Below are 7,405 nucleotides of genomic sequence, written 5' to 3' on the forward strand. Positions count from 1 at the left end.
TTACTCATCCCCGCCCTTCTGAGCCTCGCGAGCAGATGAATTCTCAGCTGGTGGATTAGCTGTTTTTGTCTCTTCACCATCTTGTGGTTTCTTTGCCATCTTGTGGTTTAGGGTTTTCTGGACATCTGCGTTGGTAACTGAAGTTGTGGCAGTACCAACGCTGAGGTGGCTGCTGACCTTGGGTCTCATCTCCTATGATTTTCCTTATCCTCTTCATCGCCGCCCCTCTAAGCCATCTTTGACAAGGAGAGCCGGTGAAATCATGGTCTGTTACACTGATACATGTTCTGTCTCACTGGTCTACCTTGTTCTCCTGCGCCCTGGCTGTCAGCACCCTCCATCTCTTCTCCCTGCACAGGAGGGTTGGAATACTATGGTCAAGGTCCGCAGGGTTTTTAGTAAAGTGGAAACCATCGCCTGGGGTAAGGCCGGCGCTGTTGGACCTGGCCTTCCAGAGCACTCTCCGATCCCTCGTTCTTTTCCCCGCTCTCGCTAATCTGGTAATTCTGCTAGTTGTGTGGAGTTCCCCTAAGACGTGGATAACGTCTATAATGGTTACGGTCTGCTGTGTATTTACTTCCTTGCACTGGAACTCGACCAGGGCCTGTAACATTTGCTGCTTCCGCACCCTTTTCTCCTCAACAACATCAAACTCCACAGTCTCTTCATCTCCTACACTGCGAAGGTACTTCCTGGGGTTATTCTTCTTTATGGTAGTCTGGTATACAAATACATCTTCCTTGGTGTCATTCCTGTTGGTGAAATCATATCCGTTTCTTACACCGAACCATTTTACTGTTCCCAAAACCTTCTTTGTGATAACCTTCTTGTCTCTATCTGTAGGCGCCGCAGATGTGAGGCCCTGGGACACGGCTCCCTGCGCCGCTGCCTGTGGTGCCGGGCTTGGCGAGGGCAGCGCTAAGGGTGGGAACGCAAGTCGGCTGCTGGGTCTCCGCCTCGCTGCTCATGATTGAGCTGAGGGTGACTGGGGCTGGCTGCAGCAGCTGGGGTTCCGTCTGGGGTGTGATGGTAACTAGGCCGACGACGGCGATGGGACTGCTCGGGGATCTCTGCAGCCGGCTCTCCGCTTCCGCTACGGATGGAATGCCAATGTATACATCTTAGGTAATTGAGGTAGAATATCAGAACAAGGAAACTGACATTGGTACAATGCGTGCATATAGTTCTACATCACTTTATCCCATGCAATTAAGATGTTGAACTATTTCATCACCAAAAAGATCTCCTTCAAGCTATCCCTTTATAGTCATACCCCCATCATTCCCGCCCGCACTGATCCCTAACCCTTGCAACTACTAATCTGTTTTCCATCTCTATGATTTTATAATTTTAATAATGTTATTAAATGGCATCATATAGAATGTGGCCTTTTTAGATTGGCTTTTTTTTTTTTCATTCAGCATAATGTACTTGAGATATATCCAAGTAGTTGTGTATATCAGTAGTTCATTCCTTTTTACTGCTGAGTAGTACTCCATAATACAGATGTACCACAGTTTGCTTAACCATTCACCTATTGAGGGCCGTTTTGGTTGTTTCCACTTTTTGACCGTGACAAACAAAACTGCTATGAACAATTGTGTACAGATTTTTGTATGAACATGACTTTTCATTTCTCTGGGATTCTGGGTCACATGGTAAATGTATGTCTACTTTTTTCTTTAAGAAACTGCCAAATTATTTTGCAAAATAGCTATACCATTTTAAATTTCCACCAGCAAAGTATGAGAGTTTCCCTGCATCCTAGACAGCATTTTGTGTTGTCACTACATTTTATTTCTGCTGTTCTAATAAGCAAAGACAAAGTAAAGTATTATAATGAAATGTATAAAGACCTGGAGACAGAAAACCAAAAGGGAAGAACACGCTCGGCATTTCTCCAGTTGAAAGAACTGAAGGAAAAATTTGAGCCTCAAGTTGCAATACTTAAGGATTCTACGGGGAAAATAATAAATGACGCAGAAAGCATCAAAAGAAGATGGAAGGGATACACACTCACTATGACCAAAAAGAATTGGTCGACATTTAACCATTTCAGGAGGTAGCATATGATCAAGAACCAATGGTACTGAAGGAAGAAGTCCAAGCTGCACTGAAGGCATTGACGAAAAACAAGGCTCCATAAATTGATAGAATACCAGTTGAGATGTTTCAACAAACAGATGCAGCACTGGAGGTGCCTACTAATCTATGCCAAGCAATTTGGAAGACAGCTACCTGGCCGACCAACTAGAAGAGATCCATATTTGTGCCCATTCAAAAGAAAGGTGATCTAACAGAATACAAAAATTATCGAAGAATACCATTAACCTTACATATAAGTAAAAATTTTGCTGAAGATCATTCAAAAGCAGTTGAAGCAGTATATTGACAGGTAACTGCCAGAAATTCAAGACGGATTCAGAAGAGGACCTGGAATAAGGGATATCATTGCTGATGCCAGATGGATCCTGGCTGAAAGCAGAGAATACCAGCAAGATGTTTACCTGTGTTTTACTGACTATGCAAAGGCATTCGACTGTGGATCATAACAAATTATGGATAACATGGTGAAGAATGGGAATTCCAGAACACTTAATTGTGCTCATGAGGAATCTGTACATAGACCAAGAGGCAGCTGTTCAAACAAAAGAAGGGGATATTGCATAGTTTAAACTCAAGAAAAGTGTGTATCCTTTCACCATACTTATTCAATCTGTGTCCTGAGAAAATAATCCGAGAAGCTGGACTATATGTAGAAGAATATGGCATCAGAATTGGAGGAAGACTCATGAACAACCCGTGATATGCAGATGACTCAAGCTTCTTTGCTGAAAGTAAAGAAGACTTGAGACGCTTGTTGATGAACATCAAAGACCACAGCCTTCAGTATGGATTACACGTCAAGATGAAGAAAACAAAAATCCTCACAACTGGACCAATAAGCAACATCATGATAAATGGAGAAAAGATTGAAGTTGTTAAGGATTTCATTTTCCTTGGATCCACAATCAACGCCCAGGGAAGTGGCAGTCAAGAAATCAAATGACCCATTGCATTAGGCAAATCTGCTGCAAAAGACCTCTTTAAAGTGTTAAAAAGGAAAGTTGTCACTTTAAAGACTAAGGTGCGCCTGACTCAAATCATGGTGTTTTCAATCGCCTCTTAACACATGTGAAAGCTGGACAATGAATAAAGAATACGGAAGAAAAAGGGATGCCTTTGAATTATCGTGTTGGCGAAGAATATTGAATATACCATGGACTGCCAGAAGAATGAACAAATCTGTCTTGGAATAAGTACAGCTAGAATGCTCATTAGAAACGAGGATGGCAAGACTTCATTTCACATACTTTGGACATGTTAGCAGGTGGGACCAGTCCCTGGAGAAGGACATCATGCTTGGTAAAGTAGAGGGTCAGTGAAAAACAGGAAGACCCTCAACGGGATGGATTGACACAATGGGCTCAAGCATAACAATTGTGACGATGGCACAGGATCAGGCAGTATTTTGTTCTGTTGTACCCAGGGTGGCTATGAGTCAGAACCAACTCAACAGCACCTAACAACAACAAAAATAAGTGTGTAGGGACATCTTGTCATGATTTGAAGTTGCCTTTCCCTAATGGCTAGTGATGTAGGGCATCTTTTCATGTATTTTTGTAATCCATATATCCTCTTCAGTGAAGTCTGTTCATGTCTTTTGTCCAATTTCTAATAGGAATGTTATTTTTTTTCTTTTTTCTTACTGTTGAGTTTTGAGAGGTCTTTATATATTCTAGATATGAATCAGATACATATGAATCAGATATATCAGGTTTGCAAATATTTTCCCTTTTTCTGTACCCTGTCTTTTCATCCTATTAACAGAATCTTTCACCAAGTAAAACCTTTTAATTTTGAAGAGATTCAATTTATTAGGTTTTTTGTTCGTTTGTTTGTTCTCTTTTATGGATCATGCTTGTGGTACCATGTCTAAGAACTCTTAACCAGATCCTCGGAACCAAAGGTTTTCTTCTATTTTTGTTTTCTAAAAGTTTTATGGCTTTACATTTTACATTTAAATCTGTGATCCATTTTGAGTTAATTGTGGTATACAGTGTGAGGTTTAGGTCGAGGTTCTTTTTCTTTTTTGTTTTGCCTATGGATATTGAATTGCTCTGACACCATTTGTTGAAAAGATTATCCTTCTTCCATTGAATTGCTTCTGTACCTTTGTCAAATATCACTTGGCCATAGGATTTGTATAGGATTATTTCTGAGATATCTGTTCTATTCTATTGAGCTAGCTGTCTATCTCTCCATCAATACTCTAGCATCTTGAATAATGTAGCTATCTAATATGTATTTATATCATTGATGTTGGTAATTTCTCCAACTTTATTCTTATTTCCCGAAATTGTTTTAAGCTGTAATAATATCTTTGCCTTTCTATAAATTTTAAAATAATTTTGTCTATATCTACAAAAATCTTCCTGAGATTTTGATAGGAATTGTGTTAAACATGTATATCAATTTGGAGAGAATTGACTTTTTTTTCATGATTTCTTTTTTTTTTTTTAAGTTCTCAGCATACAAATTCTTAGTATGTTTTGTTAGAACTAAAATTATTTTTCTTACGTGGCTGAAAATGGTATTATATTTTTAATTTCAGTTTCCACATGTTGATTCATAATATATAGAAATACAATTGCTTTTTCTGTGTTGATTTTGCATCCTGCAACCCTGCTGAACACGCATATTGATTTTAGAAGGCTTTTTGTAGATTTATTGGAATTTTCTAAGTATACTGTTATGGTATCTGAAAGTGGGCAAAGTTTTATTTCTTCTTTTCTGATTGGTATGCCTTTTATTTCATTTTCTCTCCTTACTATGCTAGATAGAACTTCTAGCACTATGAATAGCAGCGGTGAAAGCAGATATCCTTGCCTTTTTCCTGACTTTAAGGGGATTGTGAGGATGGCGTAGGACCAGGCAGTGTTTCATTCTGTTGTACATGGGGTCCCTATGAGTCGGGAATGACTCAATGATACCTAACAACAACAAGGGAAAAGTAGTCAGTCCTTCACCTTTATTTATGATATTATCTACAGGTTTTTCGTACACATATTTTTTCAGGTTGAGGAAGTTCTCTTCTATTCCTAGGTTCCTAAAAGTCTTTATCATAAATAGGTGTTGAATTTTGCCATTTTTTTTAAATCAATTGATATCACCATGTAATTTTTCTTCTTTAACCTGTTAATATGGTGGATTACACTTATTGATTTCTGAATACTGAAACAATCTTGCATCCCTGGGATAAACTATACTTGGTTATGGTGTAGAATTCTTTTTCTATATTGTTAAATTCTGTGTGCTGATGTTTTGTTATGTAAATATTCATAAGTTTTTGTTTGTTTTTGGGACTGTGTTTTTGGTATCAGGGTAATAATAACTTCATAAAATGAATTAGGAAGTGTTCCTTTGTCTTATATTTTCTGGAGATTGTGTAAAATTGGTGTTTATTATTTTTTAAATGTTTAGTAGAATTCTCCAGGGAAACCATCTGGGTCTGGAGATTTATTTGGGGAGCCCAAAAAACCAAACCAAACCCACTGCTGTCGAGTCGATTCCAACTCATAGCTACCCTATAGGACACAGTAGAACTGCCCCATAGGGTTTCCAGGAAGCGCCTGGTGGATTCGAACTGCTCAACTTTTGATTAACAGCTGAACTGTTTAACCACTACACCACCAGGGTGTCCTATTTGGGAGGGAGTGGTGTGTTAAAATTACGAATTTAATTTCCTTAATATTTATAGGGCCATTCAAAGGATCTATTTCAATTAGGTGAGCTGTGGTAGTTTCTGTTCATAATGGTTATTTTTATGTGTCAGCTTGGCTAGGCTATGATGGCCAGTTGTTTGGTCAAACACCAGTTTAGACTCTGTTATGAAATATTTCCATGTGATTAAATCAGTTGGCCTTAAGTAAAGCAGACTACCCTCCATAATATGGGTGGACCAATCCAGTCAATTGAAGGCCTTAAGAACAAAAGGGAAGTTTTCCCTAGGGTGTGTTCTACCTCCAGACTATAAATAGACATTCTTCCAGAACTCTCTCACTCTCTACTCTCCCTGTCCCTGACCTACAGAGTTTTGGACACAGACTGCAGGAATCTCTGGTCTGTTGCCTAACCTACAGATTTTGGACTTGTCAGCCCCCACACAATCACATGAGCTAATTCCTTAAAATAAATCAATGAATGAATAAATAAAAGATTGGATTATTGAGAAGGCAAATAACCTGGATATGCCAATGGATAAAGACAAAACAACAACAATAGCAACAACAAAACATTGCTCTTTCCAGCCAAAGGACTAGGAAAGGGGAAGCCTACTAAGACAGAAAACTTGTTTAAATCTTGTTTAAATCTTATGTTTCAGCAGACCTCTTCTGATACCACTCTGGTGGAGGAAGGGAGGGTACCAGTTTACCTATTCAGCTTCTGTTGACACTCAGAGAAGGAGGAGCATCTCGTTACTGGTAGGAGGGGTAAGAGTTCAGGCTCTCTGCTAAACCTCTACTGATACCACCCTGACTGGGAGGGGAAGGGTGCCTTGTTACTGTTCTCATGTGTTCTCCGCTGACACTGTGAGGTTAGAGGGTAGAGGGAGGTGAGGATGTGACCTCACTACTGCTGAGTGTTGGTGGAAGTCTTAACTCTCCACTAGGCCTTCTCTGACACCACCCCTTTCAAGTGGATATCCAGTCTCCCCACATGGTCTCCACTCACACCGTGGGAGTTTGGCGGTGGGGGACTCATTTACCACCCAGAGGTAATGAACATCCTGGTTCCCCACTCATCCTTCTCTGACACCATCCAGCAGGGGTATAGAGGAATCTCATTACACTATGGCCAGGGTAAAAGCCTTAGCTCTCCACTCAACCTCTGGGGGTGGTAGTAGGGCCACAGTCTTTTCCGTGGTGCTTGGCTGGAGTAGAACAATTATTGCCTTAAAGTTTTCTGTCTTAATATGCTTCCCCTTTCCTGGTCCTTTGGCTAGAAACAGCAATGTTTTGTTGTTGTGTTGTCTTTATCCATTGGCATTTCCAGGTTATTTGTCTTCTCAATAATCCAATCTGGATATGTGAGGCAAGAAGAAAATCCATAGAACTCAATGCTATGTCATTACTCAGGTCTCAAGTTCTCTAGCTTGTCTGCCTTCTCTTCAACTTTCAGAATTTTCTTTACTTCATGAGAGGAATAGGGCAATGTACATCTACCCTATCCTTCTTGAAGCAGAAGTCCTCCAAGTCACAGACATTTTTAAGTCTAAATTAAGTTTTTTAATGTTTTTGTTTCCTAACTAAGGCCTCTATTCCCAGAAGAGGAAAGTGACTGACTTCTTGCCTACTTGCTTGCT

The 7,405-nt window shown here is 39.8% G+C and overlaps 1 pseudogene; it reads right to left on the minus strand.

Moving 5' to 3' along the window:
• Positions 1 to 983, minus strand: LOC101360056 (nuclease-sensitive element-binding protein 1 pseudogene; annotated as a pseudogene).
• Between the last annotated feature and the right edge of the window lie 6,422 nt (positions 984 to 7,405).

The sequence above is a fragment of the Trichechus manatus genome, unplaced genomic scaffold (assembly GCF_000243295.1).
Source record: "Trichechus manatus latirostris isolate Lorelei unplaced genomic scaffold, TriManLat1.0 scaffold00032, whole genome shotgun sequence".
Lineage (NCBI taxonomy): Eukaryota > Metazoa > Chordata > Mammalia > Sirenia > Trichechidae > Trichechus > Trichechus manatus.